The 17,162-nt window shown below is 54.9% G+C and overlaps 1 long non-coding RNA gene across 1 annotated transcript; it reads left to right on the top strand.

Moving 5' to 3' along the window:
* The first annotated feature begins 5,436 nt into the window (after window positions 1–5,436).
* LOC121079787 lies at window positions 5,437–12,284 on the top strand. Its single transcript, XR_005825173.1, has 3 exons — window positions 5,437–5,549; window positions 11,571–11,655; window positions 12,133–12,284. It is a non-coding gene; the product is annotated as an uncharacterized LOC121079787 (long non-coding RNA).
* Window positions 12,285–17,162: the final 4,878 nt, after the last annotated feature.

Consider the following 17,162-nt stretch of genomic DNA (forward strand, 5'->3'; position numbering starts at 1 on the left):
GCTCAGTTGCTCTGCTAGCTGCATTGTGATTTTTACTGCTGCGAAGCTATGCTATCAGAAATAAAAGCATATCTGTAAACATCAGAACTTCCAGAAAAAAAAAAGAGGAAAAAAAAAGGAAATAAAACCAGTTTTCTTAACACGGCTTGTCAGTTACTCTGTTCTCCAGCTTCCAGTGGTGTATGGGCACCAATCTTCAGGTCTCGGTGTTAGAGCTTCTGAGCTGCGGTGCTGCTGAGCCCCCCGGGATGGGATGTCCTTCCGCAGAGCCAGCAGAGCACAACTCCTGTTAAATATGATGTTAAATGTGATGCGAGTGTGCAGTTTTGTTCCCGTCCTCCTCTGCTGGCTGGCTGCCCCGTGGCAGGGTCTGCGTGCCTCCCAGGTACAGCCCCTGCGGTCAGCCCTCGATGGCTCGTGGCCGGGGCGTCCTGCACCCGGGCTCCTGCAGTGCTGGGGTGCTGCAGCTCCCTCCTGCTGTCCCCTCCTGCTCCACCTCCCAAAAATTGGCCCTCGCTGTTTCTGTGCTGGTGTTTGAGCTTGGTGCGGAGCACCCTCAAAAACGGGGTAGGGATCAGCCTCTTTTTTGCTGAATATTTGTACATAATCAATCAGTTTTAATTGCAGGAGAGGAACAGCAATCCTGTTCTTTCTCTGTGCTCGTCACACTTCGCTGCAACCTCTTCTTCCAGGGGGGAGCGGGGAGGGAGCCGTTGCTCCCCTGCTGCTCCTTCCTTCCTTCCAGATCTTTCAACTCGAGCACCATTTGTCTTCGGGGCTCTGCTGTTTCCTGAGATCCTCGTATGCCAGCACCACGCGGCGACTCAAAAGAGGGACTGGTGCTTTGCACAGGAGCCGTGTTGTGCCTCGGGCTCCTTTCTGCCAGCTGCTGCTACCATACTTCAAAAGCTGTCAACATTTCTCACTTTGTAGCACTTGGAGCTAGGCACTTCCGAAAAAGTAATGTTCTACCTGTTCTCTGAGCAGGAGCAGAGGAGCGGACACGTGCCCTGAGTCCAAGTATTGTGTCTTCTGTCTAATTTTAGGTCCACCGATGCTGCTTTTTCGTTCTGAAAGCAGTTGGGAATGCTCCCACCAGGCATGTCGTTGCTGTTGCTGCTTCCCAGAAACTAGGCAGCCGGAGTCGTTAGCAGCTTCGCTAAAATAGGAGGGTTTTGGTTCAACGAAATTGAACGAAACGTTAGTGCTCCCCTTGATCCAGCTTATAGGGGTCGAGTGGAAAAAAAGCAGATGTGCCATCCCACAGCTTCTCAGGAAATAAATGCGGTGCTGTAACACAGACAACATGGGCGATGGTGGTTGAACACAGCAAATACCAGCCGAATTTGTAGTAAAACAAGCTTAATGGCAAGGTGTAGAGATAATCTACCAGAAAGCCAGGAAGAAGGCAAAGCCCCGTGGTTGAGGCCTCTGCAGCTTCAAAACCACTCTGAATTCGAATGAGGGCAGTGGCTATGTAGAGCAGCTCGGTTTTAAGGCGATTATCCTGCAGAGTAAGACTTTTTTATGAATGTGCCTAACAGTCTGCATCCACCTCTGTGTATGGCAGTGGTTTTATAATCACTTTCAGAGTCTGCGGGGAGGGGGGGCTGACAAAAACCAAACACGACAGTGAGGCAGTGATTATAGACTTCGACTATTTTGGGTTCAGAAGTCCCTTTAACTGGACGCTCTGCTATAGTAGTTTGTTCTTGTTGCAAACTGCTGGTGTCTTGGTGTGCTCATGCAGCCGTCCTCATCCCGGGTGCTTGTGAGCATTTGGGGGAAATGAAGCCAAACCTGGTCATAAGATTATCTTCAAACTGGAAACAAGCCCTGGAGTCTTTTGTTCGGAGGTGGGTCTCAGCACCCAGCCTTCACTGAAGCCCGGATGACTGGGTAGTGCTCAAGGGCAAGTTTGTCTCCATAAAACCTTGAAACTTTGGCTGACTGCAGTACAAGTTTCAGTGCAGTATTTAGTTTAGGTGAGCTCTGAAACGAGCCTTCTGTTATAAAGGAAGATTCATCATGCTGTTCTGGTCCTGTAATAGGAAGAGCTGAGCGGGTCACGAAATCCTGCCGGAGAGGAAAAGGAAGGTGCCCTTCAGTCAGCCTGTTTGCTGTTCCCAAAGCAAATGTTTTTCCTGTGCACCTCTGCTGGCACAGCTGAGGCAAGTCAAGGGCTCCATTTTCAGGGCAGCAATTCTCATTTCATGTCCGTATGCATCGCATGCACCTGATTGTGCTTCTTAATCCTTTTTGTGCTGTCCCTTCACTTGGAGTCACCTTTGAGCCCATCGCAAGTCTTTGTGCCTCAAGTCTGGAATCTTCCTTTGCCCTTTGTTGTTGCCAAAGGATCAAATGTGGTTTTTTTTTTTTTTGGTCTTTTGCAATGGTTAGGAAAAATACCATCAAAGGTTTCTTAATTTGCTGATTGCTTCCTGTTTTCCCCTTGGAGTAAGACTTGGAATAACAATTCACAGATCAAAACGTTTGATCTGAAAGGAGCCCAGCTCTGCCAGCGAATGCCTCCAAGTCACGGAGGGGCTGCCGTGCTTCCAGTGCGCCTCGTCCTGACGGCCCGCTGTCCTTCTCGGCTGCCTGCACGTCTGCTCCTAACGGGGGAAGCATTTTCGGGTTCTGATGCTGTTGCTTTTCTCAGTTTCTTTGTGTCATTTTATGTGAACTGACAGGGGAGAGAACCCTCTGGTCTCTCCCGTGCTGTGATTCCTTCTGGCCTTTTTTGTTTAGCAGTGCTATGTCTGGGCTTAGCTTGTGGTTGTGTTTTTTTTTCTGGCCAGTCTCTTTAATCTGACGGATCCTTGGAAGTCCCACGTGTGTTTATGGCTATGAATGATAACGAAAGGGATGTAAAGTGCTGTGTAACAAACAGGAGAGAGAAGCAGTGGCTTTTTCAGACCGGTTGATCTCATTTCTCCTTGTGCGTTTGAGATTTCACATTTGTGGAGTGGGGGAGCATCCTTTCAGGAAGCGAACGGCTGTGTCCATCCTGGTGGCTCGACTGTGGGTGTGCAGAGCCGGCGTAAGGCTGGCTGGGCAAGAGCTGTTTGTGCTCAACATCTCATAAATCTGCCCTCAGCCTACCTGGCTGCAGCGATTCCAGCTCATGCGTGGATCTCGGTGGAAATGCCACCGAGCGGGAGGTGGGCAGGGCCCCCCCGGCCCTGCTGCTGCTGAAAACCTTGTTTGGTTCAGCAGGGCAGGAAAGGTTTGTGCTTCCAAGAGAGAAGCAGCCAGCTGTCCTGCGTGGGCTGCTCTGGACGTGTGTCCACCCTGTCCTTCCCCAGGGGGAGTCCCTTGGGGAGACCGCTTTGGATCCAGACTGCACCCGGACACATCTCCCCACCGCTGTCCCAGTGCTTCTGGCATCCTGATTGTGCTGGTACCACCGTCCTGATTTAGCATAGCAGAAAGCTGCTTTAACTGGGGTATTTGTGTAGGCTTTTGGGCAAACAGCAAACCTCCCTGAGACGTATCATCTTTGCAGATCTCCCCCCCCGCCTGTGTCAAGGCTGTGTTTCCATGTCCACCTGCCTCGAGTGCCGCAGTCGGTGTGTCGTTGTCTCAGAGCGATCTGCTCACACGCCTTCAGCCTCCCGGAGCCCTCCTGTTAATCACAGATGTTTCGGTGGCTCGGGTTATTGTAATTAACGGCCTCTCTGCACACTGCAGTCAGTTTGCGTTTCTCATGGCTCATGAGCTCGGGGAAGTGCAGCGCTTTCCGAGCGTCTTCGCCGAAGAGCTCCGCGCTGCCGATCCGGGTGTCCTGCACTAACCTGCTCCCCGTGTAGCCTTCAGCTGTCTCGGTGGTGTGATGCTGAGGCTCCCGTCGTCCTGTAATAAAGAGATTTGGCTGAATAGCGTATGAAACTTGAAATCGATGCCTAAGGGCTGTCCCACAGGGATCTGTCTGAAAGTTAACCTTTTGATTCATGGCACTTCATAATTGTACAAATCATCGGCGGCCGCGCTGAATTCCTATTAGCTTTGGTCCATTTCCCAGGCCTGGGTCTGCATAGCAATGTCGGTGTCTGGACAATCTGCTCCCAGGATCCGGTGGAATTGATCAAAACTCTTTGAGGGGTGACTTCGGAGATGCATTTCTGCATAACAGAGGTGTTTAAGGAAAAAAAAAACAGTAGGCTGGCACTCACATCTCTCTCCTCAGGCATGGGTCACCGGATGGACTTGGTGTGGACCGTGGTGCTCTTACAAGGGGCAAGAAAAATACAAAGCTTCTTCCCCAGACAGTTCCAGCCGTTGATGGAAAACAAGGTACAGAGCCAGCATGTTGTCATCACCCTCTGGGACGAGTGTCCTCCGTGATCAGATGTGACAGTCTGTGCTCCGTCCTTCCCAAAGGAGCGGTCCCAAGCCACGTGGCTGTCTCCTGCCCTCCAAGCATGAAGCTCTTTCGGTTGCAGTGCGTAATAACCGCATGGAGAGGCCTTCGTGGTCATGCAGCGTGGCAGAGGGGATGAAGAAGGAGCCCTCATGATGCCCGCTGCCTGGGCTCATCCCCTTGTTGCTGTCCTTGTCCTCCCTCTCGGTCGGTGTCACCACGGGAGGGGCAGGGGAGGATGTTTTTTTGGGGGGTTCAAGCATCTCCTCCCGGGGCCTTGGAGCCTTTCCCCTTGTTTCACGAAGGGTGCAGTGGTGGGGGGCTTCCTTCGCAAGGCTGCCTGCCTGTTCCTTGGCCCAGAGCTAAGTGTTTCTGACACGCGGCGTGCTCAGAGCCCTGGCGCCGGCTCAGGGCCGCCGGGGAGAGGCTTTGTTCCAGCCTGCGCTGCCAAGGGGCTGATCGCTGCCGCGTGAGCGCCCGCAGCTCGGCGGCAGGAGCCCTCGTGCTTAAACACCTCCATCTCCCTGGGGCAGCAGGCTGCATTAAGCACGTTCACCAGGCTCCAGCTCCGCAGTATGTGGCCCTTGGAGACACAGAGGATAATAAACCGTGCTGCTCTGTCAGGTACGTTGTGGAAATAAGCACCGCCGAGATCTCCAGCCTCTTGAACATTACCCCGGCGGGCGCCATAAGGACCTAGCAGAGGTGTTTACGTGCGGTTCACCTGGCTGGAGAGCCCCCGGGCTGTCCCCAGCACCCAGCCCCGCTGCGGGACCCTGCGTCTCGTCCCCGTGGTCCTCAGCGTGCAGGCACCGAGCTCCCGGTGCCGCGCTGGGGCTGGCGCGCCGCAGCCCCTTCATCTCTATTAATAGCCACTTCCTCGCCGAGGGTTTTCATGCTTCCGTGCGCCGGGGGAAGGTTGCTTTCAAATTCTCTTCCTATCACTCACAATAAATGGCGTGTCAGCTCCGGGATAAATAGGCAAGATGGGGAAGGCGTTGCCATAGTGACGGAGGGATTTCAGTGATTGGTATCCATGGCGATTGTTGCTAAATTCCGAGAGAGTTTAAAAACGCTTTATTTAAAAGATAATGAGAGTGCCGCTGCCTGTGGTGCGCTGGGGAGCGTGCGTGTGCGTCCGCACACGTGCATGCACGCGAGCTGCCAGAAGGAAGCCTCGTCGGGCGTAAGGAAGGGGGGAAAGTTATTTTAAGGCCGTTCTGCCGTGGGGAACGGTGCCAGCGGGGTGGCACGAGCCCTCCTACCCCAACCTGCCGCCACAGTGCCCTCGGTGGCACCTGGCCCCAAGCGGTGACAGCTTTTCCTTGGGGACCTGGCTGGTGGCAGCTTGGATTTTTTATTTTCACTTACAGCCTGCAAACACCTGGCCTGAATGCTTGGGAAAGGTCCGTGTAATGGTGGTCCATGTGATCCTGAGCACCCCTTGCTTTCTTTTAGGGAAAATAGTCATGTTTTAGGCAAAGCACCCAGTGAGAGGGCTGAGTGCTAGTGGCATTTGGTTTAACAGGTGGCATTTCTTTCCCCCTGCTGCCCCAAACAGCCTTTTCCTGAGGCTGCACCTCCCTGGGGAGCCCCCGGGGAAGATCACCTCTGCTTTTCAGTGTGCTTGCACCAGGGATTAAAACAACAACGCGGCGTTTTGCTCTGGTTCGGTGCCTTCCCTCCCGCTAGCCCCGCACGCTGACCTTTGTTCGTCAGCGGTTGGTATTTGGAGGTTTTGGAGAGTGTCCTGCATTGGGGCCCAGCCTGGGTGCTGCGGGGGCTTTCTGGGGACGCCTGCTGCCACCGTGCTTGGCTCCTGCTGCGAGACGACAGCGGTGAGCGGCGTGCACAACCCGACGCGCTCGGCCTCGACCGGCTGCGTGAGCCCCGCTTCGCCTGCTGCTGCGGCGGCGCCTGGCTGCCCCGCCGCTGAATCACGGCAGCTGATGTAATTTGGGGGGCAGTCGTCACCAAGGGCGATGTTTCGTACCTGCTTGAGATATTCAATTACTTCGTATTTCTGACGGAAACGCAGCCTCGGTTTGATGTCTCGGTGCCCAAAGCAAGCAGCGCCGGAGCGTGGCAGCTGTTGAAAATAAAAAGCTGCCTGGCATTTTGGGACGGACTCTGGGGCAGAGGGGGGCGATGTGCCCGAGTCCCCCCAGGCAGAGTTGCTTCTTGGGGGATTGTATCAGCTCTGGCACACGCTAAGTTCCATTTTTTTTGGTATTTTTTTGTCATTTGGAGCTGAAAAATGAAGCGCGTGCGAGCGATCATTACAGCGTTCACCGAGTTTGTTAAAGGATCTCTTCATTCGCCAATTTGCACAACTCCCTTTCCAGGCTGCTGGGCATGATAAAATGTGGCCATTCGGCCTGTCAGGGAGATAATTGGTTGGCATTATGAATCATAAAAGTATGGTCCCCCCTGGAATTTTATCCTGACACTTGATTTAATTTTTCTTGACACCACATCCATTATACCACGTCGGCCTGCTCTTGATAGCTGGAGTTGCAGATCACGGTAAGGACCTAGCGTTACTTACAGAGCAAAGCTGCTGTTAGTGGGAGGCTTTGCTCCGTGCCGAGGAAGCCCCTTCTCCTCTTCTGAGGAAAATCAGCACAAAGCTGAAACCCTACAAAAGTGCCAGGGGGAAAGCAGGATGCTCCCTCCTGCCTGAAAATGCCCTGCGAGCCTGTGGGGACAGGTGGTAGTAAGGGCTGCTGACTTGACTGCAAAATCCACTTGGAGCTAACAGATTTTCCCGAGCTCTGTCGGAGGGAAAAGGAGTTGTTTTTTGTTTTACCCAGCCTTACTCGATATTTCTGTGCTCTACACGAGGTGACAGCGTGCATTCTGCTAAGCTGGCTGCTGCAAAAACGGGCGAGACGCTTCACGTGGCGGTGGTGTGGTCCCCTGCCCGCAATAACTGGAGGGACGGGACGGGATGGGATGGGATGGGATGGGATGGGATGGGATGGGATGGGATGTGACAGGACGGGACGGGACGGGACGAGACATGGAGCAGGGATCTGCTGGGTCCACAGGGCCGCCCACAGCTCCCCTCCCTCCTGGCACACCCGCCTCTCACGCAGCCTGGTAATTAGCGTGAGTGTAGGATCCTATTAATTGCAGCAATTATGATGTTTAGATTTCTGGGTTAATTGGTAATATCTGCTGTAACATTTTTTCCCTCCGGATATTTTTGATCGCAGTAATTAACCTCCCCCGTTCAGCAGAGCAGGCTTTCAGCACTTTGCTCTCCAGCCACCCGCAGCCAGGATCCTTCCTCCACATCAGAGCACTCCATGCACCCACAGCAGGATCCGGCCAGGCTCTGCTATGGGACATGGCTTTTATCCTTCGGGATAAGCGTGTCCTGTTGTCTCACCCTGGGGGACACGGAGGGGCTGCATGTCCCCATGCTGCTGGGAGCTGCTCCAGGCATCCCATTGCCCAGGGGCTGCAGCAGAGGAATTCCCATGGCAATGGGACCCTGGCCCACGTGGAGCCAGATGCTGTCCCTCGGAGATTCCCAGCGTGCTGAGCACTCCGCTCACCTCTGGGCACTTCAAGAGGATGGCTGGGAAATGGGCACAGGGGTTGTACTGCAGAGAGCTGGGGGGCTTGGGGCAAATCTGTCTCCTCCACACATTTATTTGAATTATCCGCAGGAAGCACAGCAAAGCAGAGGCCGCGCTGACTTGCCTTTGATCCGGCTAATAAAGCCACTGCCATGCTGCGCGTTTTTAGGAGGAGGCTGGATCGTTACAGCTTCGTTTTCTTATTATTTCTGCAGTGACAAATGGGAGGTGGAGATGGGACTGCGAGTGCCAAGCCCAGCTGTGTAATTATAGTGCCCTTCCATTTCCCCAGTCCCCTCCTGCAAGCCTGGCAGTAAATGATGATGGATGTCTTGCTCTGGCTGCTGGCTGGGGCTGGGGATTGGGAGCTGGGGAAGGAACAGGGTTTGTAAAGGTCAGCGTGTCGGTCCCACGCTGCTTCCTTCCTGCCCTATCACACCAACTGGCATGGATCTGTGAAAGCCCAGGCTTTCAGCAGGTTTGCTCTTAACATGCTGCTGCTGTCCTGAATTGCTTTCTCATCGATTGCACAAACGGCAGCTGGCTGCTGGCACCCAGGACAGGAGGACTTCGGGCAGGCAGCAGTGCAAGGGGCAGTGCAAAGGGCAAGAGAGGCGTGAAATTGGGGCTGGGGCTCTGGGCTCTGCTGGAAGGCTGGGAGCTCGGCCAACAAATATTCAGATATTCCAGAATTTCTCTATTTTTGAAGGAGCCCAAATCAATATCACTCATTTTCTCAGGAACACCCTTTTTTGAATCCCTCCCTGTGGAGATGCCCATCTCCTGGGGTGAGCTGGATGCCCGAGCAGCTCTTGGGCCAGCAGGTCCACCCGGGGCATTTTGTGTGCCACCAACACGCGTTTGGTTTTTAAGAGACATTCTCCTGCCGGGCAGAAGCCAGGAGCTGTAGCTAGGGAGGGTGACGGGCAAGCCTGGCAGCTGGAGGGTAAAATGCTCCATTTGTGTTCCTTGTGCTTTCAGCAAAAACCTGGACAAAAGCCTGGGATCTTCAAAGGCGCTGAATGCAGACGGCTGCAGAGCTTCCAAGGCAAGGCTCTTCATTTCCACCAGGCTGGGGCAGCATCCTTTGAAAATCCCAGCTTAATCCAAGGCAAGCCACAGCTTGCTTTATATTTTAATTGGTGCTTTATCCATCTTCTATTTTAAATTAGAGGAAGAGCGGAAACCTGAGGCGCAGCTGTATGGCGTGGGCTGGACCAGTGGCTCACCAACCCGGGGCAACACGTGTCTCCCGCCCAGAACCACGCCGGCAGGGCCGTAATTTTTCAGGGGATTATCCTTCATAATCGCCTTTTAGAATAATTTGGGTGAAAGCGATGCTTCTTTGTGATGTTTACGTTCCCTGCTGTTGGCAAAGCAACAGAAGGTGCAGGTCTGCTCCGGGTAGGTGCCATCAGGGCCTGGGGAGCCTTTGCTGGGGGACGAGGGACCAAGGCCGAGGCCGTGGCTATGCTCTGTGGATTTCGGGTCAGGCTTCAGCCTCTGGGTTTGATTTCCCACCACGGCAGTACCCATATGAAAATTGCTTCTTTGTGCAGGTTCAGCAGCTCGTGAGGACCATGGGGCATTTCCCCCTAGTACCCACTGCTCATGGCTGCCCCTCAGCCCGTCTGGTTGGGGAAACGATCGCTCCTCGTCCTCACGATGGGCTGTCGGCACCATGTCACCTCTTCCCCGAGGAAAGCCAGGGACGAAATTCTTTCTCCCCACCTGGACAATAATCGCAGCCTGCTTTCGGCAGGATAAGTGATTGATTACGAAGCGAGTGGAAGTAATTCTTGACTGTCTTAGTTATTGACTTTGCAATGATCCCGTGATTATTATTATTTTTTAGTTAGTGCTGCGAGGTGCGAGCTGAGCTGCCTGCAGATGCTGCGGACTGCTCTGCCAGCCGTTTATCATTCCAGTCATTAGCACTTTGCTTGCTTTTCCATTTTCATTTTTTTAACAGGAAATTTGCCTCCCCCCCCCCTTCGAGTAAGCTAAAACGATGTTGCAAACTGAATTGGCAAATGCCTAATTAACTGCACCGATTAATACAGCGGGCTGGAGGAAGCTCTGTGTACAGAGGCCAACTGGAACAGCTCACGTCAGAGGCTGCGGGCGCTGCTTTGCCATCGGCCCCAAGCTGAATCTCAACAGCAAGGGGCTGCAGAGCAATGGGGGGCTGGAGGGGTGGACACTGCCTCTCTGTGCCCTCCAGGAGCTGTTTTCTGGCCAGTCCTGCCTGGCTTTCTGCTCCAGTGCCACTTCCAGTGCTTGGAGGTGCTGGGTTGCAGACACTGGGGCAACTCGGCCTGTGGAGCCTCACTCTGAGGCCCGGTGGCTGAGCACCAACCCGGGTGCCTAATGCCGGGGACGTGCCCTTCATCTTCCTCCCTCACAGTTTGGTCTGCATGAAGCTTGGAGGGCTGCAGGGGGGGACCCAGGGGACCATGTCCCTGTCCTGCTGGTTTTCACCCCAAAGCCAGCCCCATGCCAGCCCCCAGCCACTGCTCTCCTTCCCCTGCAGCCCTTGGAGGTCTTCACGCCTGGGCTGCGCTCAGCAGGCAGTGACTTTCCCCTTCCCTTGGAGGTTGCAGCACATCAGAGGGGCTTTGCGAGGAGACAGAGGTGGCAGCCTGCCAGCGGGAGCAAAGGGGCTGGGGGCTCAGCGCCTCCTTCCCCCGGAGCCGCTGCTGATTGCGGTGAGCGCCTGCACGCACGTGTTGCCCTTGGTGCGGTGGTAGGCCTTGGTGGGGACACGTTTTGGGGCAGTCCCCTTGTACAGCCCCAAACAGGGGCTCCGATCCAGGGTCTGCGTGGTGGCAGGGGGCTGTTTGCAAAGACCAAGCCCGGTGTCTGCGGTGTCCACGTAACCACACCATGGATGTGGTGCCAGCAGCCTCCCCGCCGCCCAGGGGCTGCGCTGCCCTCCCTGAGCCCTCCTTCGTGCACGTCTGGCTTTTGGTTCACAGCAGAATTTCTAGCACCTTCCTCTTCCAAGCCTGCTGTTTCTCAGTTGCCTGTTACAGAGCTTGCTGCTGATTTCCCGGGAGAGGAAGAAAAACTCAGGCAGAAATACGGTATGGAAAATAGCTGTCGCCGGGCATAGCCATTGCAGGGGCTGGGGCCCTGTTGAAAGCTTCGGAAATAGAGTGATGTGTGTGTGCCTCCAGATATGGTGGGAGGAGAGAGAAACCCGAAATTACTCTCACCAGATGTCTCCCCTTTCCCCAGCACTCCATGTGAATGGCTTTTAAGGCCAGAAGGAATTTTTTGGTCCGAGATCTGGTGTTACCCTGGAATAAAGCACTGCCCTGACGAGCAGATCCATGAGAGGAAAACTCTATTGAACTCAGCTTTGAGGAGCCAGCTTCCTATTTAAACCCATCCAGGGAGGGCAAACACACCCCAGTGCTCACAGGGCTGGCCCTGCATGCAGGCTGAGGCTCTGTGGGTGCCCCTGCTCCATCAGAGCCTCATGGGACCCCTCGTCACCCCGTTATCTGACGGCTCGCCGGGCTGTGAGGCCAGTTCCCCTCTCTGATGCTTGGGCAGCTGCTAAGCAGCTGTTTAGAGGTCTAACAGGTTCGGTGTTGATTTTTATATCGTTCCAGCTTCTTCATCAAAATGTCATCCGCAGCGGCATCTGACGCCCGGTTACATTGGTAAACTAATTTTGGAGTCTCATAAAAGGATCAGGTTGGTTTAATGAAATCTGCTTTTCATAAACCCGTGGTGATTGGCACTAATTAAATTTCACCTCTTCATTAAGTGAGGCCTGTTTCAGCTATTCCGTTGTTTTGCCTGGCTTCAATGTCAGACCAACGAGTTCCAAGATGACACGGATTGTTTTCACACACAGGAAAATAAATAACAGTGCTGCAGTTTAAAGTAGCCTTTTAAAGATCTCTCCCATGCTCCTGGACATAAAAAGGCAAAAGTACCAATCTAGAAATAGCTCCTTGGGCAGCTCTTTAAAAAGGTTTTGCTTCAATTGCTCCGGATCTTGCTGCATTTTAAAGCCTTTAGCACTGATAATCTCTGTTTATTGGCTTAGTGTGGTTCATGGTGCAATATGAAATGTCTCATCACGCTATGGCGTGAATACATCTCCTAATTCTTCCTCTTCCATACTAAATAAACCTGATTTTTCGGTGTTATTGTCGGCACTTGCAGCCCAGCTGTTGCCTCCTGGGTGGATGCTGTTTCCTGGCCGCCTCTCTCCCAGACTCATCGTGCCCGATGGTGGTGGTTGCAGGTTCCTCGCCGAGCGCCTCCCGCTCTCCCTGCCTGCTGGTTGGGCTGCTAGCATCCATTCAGTTCTGTACCTTGCAGTCAAAAAAATAAAATAAATCGTAAAGCCTGGTTATGCTTTCCTTCTGAGTTAGGCTTTAATGAATTTCTTTCCCTGCTGTGCCATTGTGGCTTTTTCAATAATTAAGTAAATGTCGGTGAGCAGTGCCCAGTTCTCACCCCTTCTCTTTTTGGTTAAATTGCTTCTCCTAGCTGATGCGGTGCTCGTGCCTCCAGCTTCTGCTCCCTGCAGTTTTAAAGCAGAGAGGCAGCATGAGCACATGAGGCTTCCCCAGCTCAATCTGGGGGGGCTGAGCACATCGAAGGGGGTCACTGTGCCTGTGTCTCTCATCTTCACTCCCATGTCCCATCCCTCTGCGAGCCACCACGCAGGGGCACGGTGCAGAGCCCGGGTCAGGGACCCTCTCATGCCTTCGGAAGCCCTCAGGCTTCAGTTTTAGAGGTGCCTAGGGGCTGAAGCAGGGCTTGTGGGGTTTTTGGGGAAGATGATGGCAAACTTTGGGAGGGAGAACAGCAGAAACATCTGAATTTGTGACAAGTGCCTTCAGGGAGGTGCCTGCATCCCTGTCTGTGAGCACGGGGAGGTCTGGGTGCGGCGCAGTGTGCGAGCACAGCTACGAGTGTGCAGGGGCGTGCAGGCACAGCAGGGGGCTTGCTGACAAGCGCATCCTACAGAACCCGCCTCTGGCGAGCGTTTTTATGCCTTTAGATTATCCTCCTGTGGTGCGTTTGGGAAGCGGTTAGCGGATCGTTTTATGGGGAAAAAAACCCATCTCCTTTGAGAGGACGTGTTATGTTTCTTAAGCTGTGCTGTGAGAGCTTTGAGCGCACTTCCAAAGTGATTTGCTCTGAAATACCGCACTGGGTTTGTTCCCCTCTTTTTTTCTTTTCTTTTGGGGCCAAAGAAGAGAGGGAGAGGAGGAAGAGATGCTTCAGCACATTGGACTGAACAACAGACTTTGGGGATGCCAGGCAATATCGGGCTGTGTTCTGGGGAAGGTGTTGCAGCCCCCCTGCCAGGCCGGCCCCCCACATGCTGTGCCAACCCCTTGGGCTTGAAGGCAAGGTGCAGGGCAGCACAGGCCAGGCTGTAAAGGAAAAAAAGAAAAAAGAAAAAGAAAAAAAGAAAAAAAAGCAAGCTGCAGAAGAACCTAATTTCCTTTCCACCCTTTCTTGCTGGTTTGCTTGCAGCCCCCTTGCTGCACTGCGGAGCAGGTGGACACGTGCGGTCCTTCTGTCTCCTGCTCATGAACAATCCCACAGGCATGCCTTTTGGGTTGTTTCTTTTAAATTCTTTTGAGTGGGGAGGCTTCAATGAATTTTAAATAAGCTCTTGAAGCTGTGCGCTAGAACCTAACGAGGCAGAATAACAATTATGCCGATGTAAATGAGGAGTAGCTGCAGGGAAGGAAAGGGTGGCGTGGGGTTGAGGCTGGTGTCAAGAGATCGGGACCCAGCTGCGTGGCAGGGGCAGAATTAAAGCTGTTTCTTTCGGGTGGTGGTTGGGGCTATCAGAGGGAGCACTGGTGGTTATAGGAGGAAGAGTATGAAGAGCATGTGCTTGGAGGAGATGCATACAAGGGCAGCAGCTGGCAATGCAGGCGGTCTCTGGTGTCCCTGGCAGAGCCAGGGTGCTCAGAGCTTCTCTGCAGGGTCCTTTTTGGGACCTTGTGTGCTGCATTTTGTGCCTGTTGCTCCGTCTCTGGACATCTCCGTCTGTGCCAGTGGAAGGAGCAGCCCCGGCCGGTGCCATCCTGCGAGCTGCTGCGCCAAAACCCCTCCCTTCCTGCAAAGGCCCCGTCCCTCTGCCTCGTCCCCATCTACTCAGGTCAGAAAATAAGGGCCGCTGATTTTCCTCGTGAGAGTCCTGCCTCTTGCCAACTCGATGGGGGTTATTAATGTTGTCTTTATCCTGGCCGCTTGGGAACTGAAGACCATTTAGCCCTTCTAAATTTCCTCCATGTTGTTTTCATTTCAGCTCCATTTTCTCTCTATTAAGTTTAATAGTGCTTGCTGTCTTCTTCCACGTAGCAACTAAAACCCTTAGATGCAAACGTAGGTGCAGGATGCTCGCCAGTCCTGCTCAGCACCCATCGCCCAGCACCACCACAGCCCTGGGGTCACCCATCACCGCTTCAGCTCCTTCCTGACAGCTCTGGGAAGGGAACCTCTTTCTTTTTATAGCCAGCTTTGATAGCACAGAGCAAAATTCCTGGAATCTGGGTGGCTGAGGAGCTGTGCTGAACCTCTCCTGGCAGTGCGAGGGCGGTGCGAGCCGGCTGCAGCCCCGGTGCCAAATGTTGCAGGATGGTGCAAAGCCCTCCCGGCTCCGCCGTGCTTCTCGGGTCTCCTCCCTGCCCTGGGGCTGTCGCGCTTCTGGCTCTTTGCTAAACGGAGCAGACAGGCGCTGCTCAAAGCTGCCATGCAGACAGACGTCCTCAAAGCGTGCGGTTTCCCTGGGTGCCCAATTCGGCTGTACCAGGGCTGGGTTTTGACTTCGCGATGAGACTCGGAGGAGCACAGAAAATCCTCTCTGTTGGTTGAAATCCGCTGCTCTGTGGTGTGGGGTTGGCGGTAACTTGGCACCATGGTTGTCTGCTCCTCGGCACAGGGGTTGGGAATGCTGATGGGGAGGGATGGCCAAAATGGGCCGGAGAGGGTCTCTTCTGAGCCTGCTTGCCCCAAAAAAGGCAGGGTTGTGTGGCTGCCCTGTCCTCCTGCTGCTCCAGCGCGGCGCGAGCTGTCAGGCCACTTGATGAAGCACTAAGGGTTTTAAAGGTAATTAAAGTTCCTGCAAGTCGCCGTGCTCAAGCAGCGAGGCAGGCGCGCGCCTGCACGGGGCCGGCTGCAGCTGGGCAGGGAGCGGCCGGAGGAGGCAGCAGAAAAAGGCAAAAAGAGTGTTTAACGCATTTGGGGGAGAAACGAAGCCAGCTGTTGCTGCAAGGAGTGCCTCGAGGCAGGGGCAGGGGGGCTGTGGGCGGGAGGGGGCCGGCACGCAGCCCGGCTGTTGTAAAATTGCTGTTCCTACCACGTCCCCGACTTCTGTGTTTTTAATTTAGTGGCCGATTCTGCAGCAGATAAATCCAGGGCAGGTTTGTAAATGCTGCATTGCTGGCAGCCAAAACACAAATATGCCCTGAACTGCTGCCAAGCAGGAAGAAGCAGAAAAAGCTCCGTGTCGGGATTTACAGCCCTGGAAAAGAGGAGGCTGCCGCAGCCGGCTCGGGCACACCAGGAGCTGCTGGCCCTGCCCCAGGCTCTGCTCCTGGGGGCACGAGGAGAAACCCTGAGGCAGCTGCCCACAGCGCCAGGGGGGTCCTGGAAAGGGAAACCCCTGGAAGGTTTTTCTATGTGGGTCCAGAATTCAGAGGGACCAAAAGGTGGGGAGAAACCCAGAGATTTGTGTGGGGCCGTGGTGGATGCTCCGCTCTGCGCATGCGACTTCGCAGCCGGCCTTTGGGATCGATCCGGAGGTGTTTTGTCCTGCGGCGGGCTGCTGGGTGCTGCTCTGCGCGGCTCACTTATCTCGCTGCCAAGGCACATAACGCTGCAGATAACGGGGATCGATTCGGCGGCGCTGGCGGCAGCAGCAGCACGGCCCTGCCTGTCCCCAGGTGCCACCGCGGGATGGGGCACGGCCGGCAGCACGGGGCTGGGGCCGGTGCTGGTGTGGGTGAGGAAGGGGCTGAGTTCCCCAAAGAGCCCAGGTTTGACCCCCTGGGAGACAATTACGAATCGTGGTCAGGTTTTGCATGGAAATTCAGGTTAGATTTTACAGGGGCATGGGTGGGCACAGCTCAGGGACCCCATCAGCAGCTCCTGCCCCCACTCAGGGTTATTTTAGGATCTTTTTCTCCCGCTGTCTCAAGGGGAGGTGGCTGTGGGCCAGGCAGGACCTGGCACTGGGGAAGCTTTTGCCAAAGCCTTGATTTTGGGGACGTGCACGTCTCCAACTGGGTCACTTCCTGCCCGGAGCTGTGCCGGAGCTGGAGGGGGCCGTGGGATTTAGGCCACCCATCAGGACACACCGTGTGTCACAGGTGTCCCTGAGGGGCTGTCACCAGGCTGCTGTCACCGGGCTGCAGCACGGCCACAGATTTATAGCCACCACGGCAGGCTGAAGGAGGATGGAGGACTTGTGTCTTTGCTGGCTAAGCTCCTGTGATGGCAGACAAGAGGTGGCCACCTCCACCCGTAACCAGGAATCCTGCTCTTACTGCACAAACACACTCAATGTGGCCGTCGGGACAAGCAGAGGAGAGGAGGGGGCTGCAGCCCAGAGCCGTGGATGAGCAGGGTGGGAAGTGGTTGCCCAGCAGGAATCCCACTGCTCCCCACACCGCAGGAAATCCTCACCCAGCCGTGCCCCTTCCACCGTCGGCTGCGCGCGTGCGGGCGCATCCAAGCGCTCTTGGAAATCGGGTCGCTTGAATCCGTTCCTGGAAGAACAAGCCGGTTTGAACAAACGTTTCTGCAATTAGCAGCTGTGGGAGCAGCTTGGCACGGCGGGAGGCAGCTCCCGGCGCTGGGGCGGGCTGGGGGCAGCCCCGCAGCTGCCTCTGACCCCATCGCTCCCAGCGGAGGAGGCACCCGCAGGGCTGCCTCTCCAGCCAGCTCCCTGCAAGCCTGCACGGCTCCTCGCCGTGCTCAGCGCTAACTCCTGACGGGGAGCAGATAACAGGGGTGGAAGAAGCTATTTTTTCTTGCAACGAGGCCAATCCTTGCAGCCTTCCACCGCTGCCAACGTTTGGTGCTGTTGGCACCGAGGCGCTGGCTGGAAGCGCGGCGTGCCGAAGCCCAGGCAGCTGCTCCTGGCGGCTGAGTTTGTTCCGTTCTGCCACAGCTCCCATTTTCCCGGGGGGAGGCAGAGGCAGGGCTGGCTTCTCACCTGG

This window comes from Cygnus olor, chromosome 17 (assembly GCF_009769625.2).
Source record: "Cygnus olor isolate bCygOlo1 chromosome 17, bCygOlo1.pri.v2, whole genome shotgun sequence".
NCBI lineage: Eukaryota > Metazoa > Chordata > Aves > Anseriformes > Anatidae > Cygnus > Cygnus olor.